The 2,836-nt window shown below is 55.1% G+C and overlaps 1 pseudogene; it reads right to left on the reverse strand.

The window, feature by feature from the left end:
• Window positions 1–2,608, reverse strand: part of LOC110327589 — a 3,607-nt pseudogene extending 999 nt beyond the window's left edge.
• Between the last annotated feature and the right edge of the window lie 228 nt (window positions 2,609–2,836).

A 2,836-nucleotide genomic window follows, 5' to 3' on the forward strand; every position in this document is an offset into this window, starting at 1 on the left:
CTCCTCCTCCTCCTTCTCCTCCTCCTGCTCTTCCTTGACTGCAGATCTGCCTGATGGGAGGGGACTAAAGGAGGCTCAAAACCCTCTTTAACTAAAGCCTGGCTCTGGGTTTCAATGCTCGCACCTGTCTCTGAGGTCCCCGATACCTATTGACTCAGCAGAGTTGAGCTGGTTGAGTTATGGGATCTGGGGACAGGTCCCTCAGGGCAGCTGGTAGGACTATGTGGACAGTCTCCAAACGCAGGGCCACTAGTTTCTTCTACTGGGTCTTCAGGTTTTGATTCACCTATCAGAGTTCCAGAGGGCAGTCTATGCATGTCCTCCAACACTGTATTTACCCCCTCTTCCTTAAATTCTTGGGGACCAAAACCAATGCACTTGGGTTGCTGGCTTCTTCTACCCCTGCCCCTGATACCTAGCCCCCCTGTAACATTCTCTTCCTCCTCTTTGTCCTCCTCCACCTGAGAATTGGTGTGTGTGGGAAGAGGTGTGGTGACTTGGGAGGTGGTGGGCCAAGGCATGACCCCTCATCCTATCCCTGCTCAGGCTCTGGCTCCAGCTGCAATGCCAGGAGCCTTTCCCTTCCCACTTGGGACTCAGTATCTGGAGATTTAGGCTGCACCTGGGGAGAAAGCACCCCATCGGGCTCTCCCTTCATGACAGGGGAAGCGACCTCTGCTGTAGGAGAAATGGTGATCATATCCCAAGGCCAGGAATCCTCCAATGTGTTTAGCTCCTGTAAAAGCTGCCTTCCATCTTGGGGGGGAGGGGCTCTTCATCCCAGCCTCCAGGAGTGTCATCTGAACCAGGAAATCTCTACCCCACACTGAGAACTTCTGGGGAGCTGAACAGAGATACCCCACTATCTGCCGGACTCTGCCCCACTCCCCCTTTTGCGGCAGGAAGCTCCCTGTCTGGTGTGGAGGCTGAGGCTTGCAGGTGCAACTGGACTGCTCTGGTGGATGGACCAGTCCCTGATGACCCAAGGGGCCCTGGGACAGACATACTTGTGCTTGACTGTTCCAGTTCTGAGTCCACAGGAGCCTTGGGCTCTAGTCATGTGGTGCTTCCTCCTCTTCCTCCCCCAGGCTCTCCCTGGGGCTCTGTTGCTTTCAGTGCCATAGTCCTAGGGCCTGGGTCTTCCAGCTCATCCTCCTCGAGCCCCATTCCTGTAGAGGCCAGCATCCTACTCCTGGCCTCTTGTTGCCTCCTGCCAGCAGCACAGATGTTGAAGTTGATGTTCCCACTCAGGCATCGCTTTCCAGGGGTGGGGCGGGGGAGGGGGGAGGCAGGCTGGCCCTACAAGCACTGGGGAAAGAGGAAGCAGGTGAGGGAGAATTTAGTGCTATGTCCGTTTTGAGATCCTCAAAGAAGAGTTGCTCTGCATGGAGTTGAGAAACAGATTGATGATGTCCAAGAATCCGGGTGGGGTGGCTTCAAAGACAATGGTGGCAGCAGCAGCAGTGGCAGCAGCATGGGAGGTGGCTGGGCTTCTGAGTTGGTTCCTTGGATTCTCTCCGGCCAAACCAGCTACTCTTGGCCTTTTCCTCCCCGGTGGATGAATGATAGGGGAGGATTCCAGAGAAGGATTCTCTTTCTCCCCAACTGAGCCATGATGGCCCAGCTCATTCCGATTCAACCCTTGGTAGTGGTAGTGGTGATGGGAGAGCCCCATTGGGGGCTTCTGCTCCTTTTCTGCTGCCACAGCCTCAGAGGATGTCACCATGGGTGTGGCAACCTGGACTGGCTTCTCCTCAGGTGGTCGGGCCCCCTTCTCCTCTCCAGAGCAATTGGCCCCTGGAGCCAGCACTTTGGCCTGTGCTTGCTCAGCTCCTCCTGTCCAGGTACTGCCCCTAAGCTGCTGGTGCCATGGCTGCCTCTGCCCCAAGGGTCATCCAAGGCCCAAGACCCCCTGCTGTGGCTTGGTGAGCTGGTGAGGAGCTCAGATCCAGGGCCCTGGTAGACCAGGGCAACACTAGTGGAGGACAGGGAGTTCAAAGAGGTATTGGACTTTGTGAGCGAGGACTTGCGTAGCTTGTTCGGGGGAAGAAATGTTTGTCTTTGCCCATAGTGCTCTGGCTGCCTAACTCAGGGTCCTCCCGGGCGCTGCTTGGAAAAATCAACAAGGCAGATTCAAGATCACACATCTTTGCCCTTCTCTTTGTTCTTGAGCTTGCTGAAGGGAGACTGTGGTTTGTCCTTCATGGAGAAAGCAAACATGCTGGCACTCAGGTTGTTTCATGTGAACTGGATGGTCACCTGGATCTCACCACGCTCCTTCTTCTTGCCTGGCTTGGAGTGTAGCTTGTACCACTGCGTGTGTTGGGCACAGCCTGCGCAGAAGACCTCATCCAGAGCTATGTTTGCCGGGCCCAGAAACTTGTCCTCGCCGATGAGCGAAGCGATGTATGGTGGTAAGCAAGAGCTTGCAAGTGACATTGGGGCGGAAGACACAGGGCACAGGGCCCTCATCTGCCTCCTGTGCCCACAGCAGGCTGTCCAGGGCGCCGGGCTGCAGCTTAAAGGAACACTCTTCACACCATCCAGGCCAGCCTTGCATCTTCTCCCCTATGGAGGTGCTGTACTTCTCTTGGCCCACCTGGAGCATGGTGTCTTGCTGATGCCCAAGCTCTTGCCTTTCAAGCAGCCTGCTGTGCACTCACTTTCCGCCCTGCACAGGCCCCGCCCCCAGTTCAACCAAAGCCTAGGAGCTTAAGGTCAACTTAATGATTTGCATAAAGAGATAGAATAAATCTTTCAAATGACCTTTAAATAGCCACTACTTTCAAACTGGCTTTCCCCTTCCCTAGGTCCTCTGTAAGCTACTCTTAAAATT

The sequence above is a fragment of the Mus pahari genome, chromosome 10, assembly GCF_900095145.1.
Source record: "Mus pahari chromosome 10, PAHARI_EIJ_v1.1, whole genome shotgun sequence".
Lineage (NCBI taxonomy): Eukaryota > Metazoa > Chordata > Mammalia > Rodentia > Muridae > Mus > Mus pahari.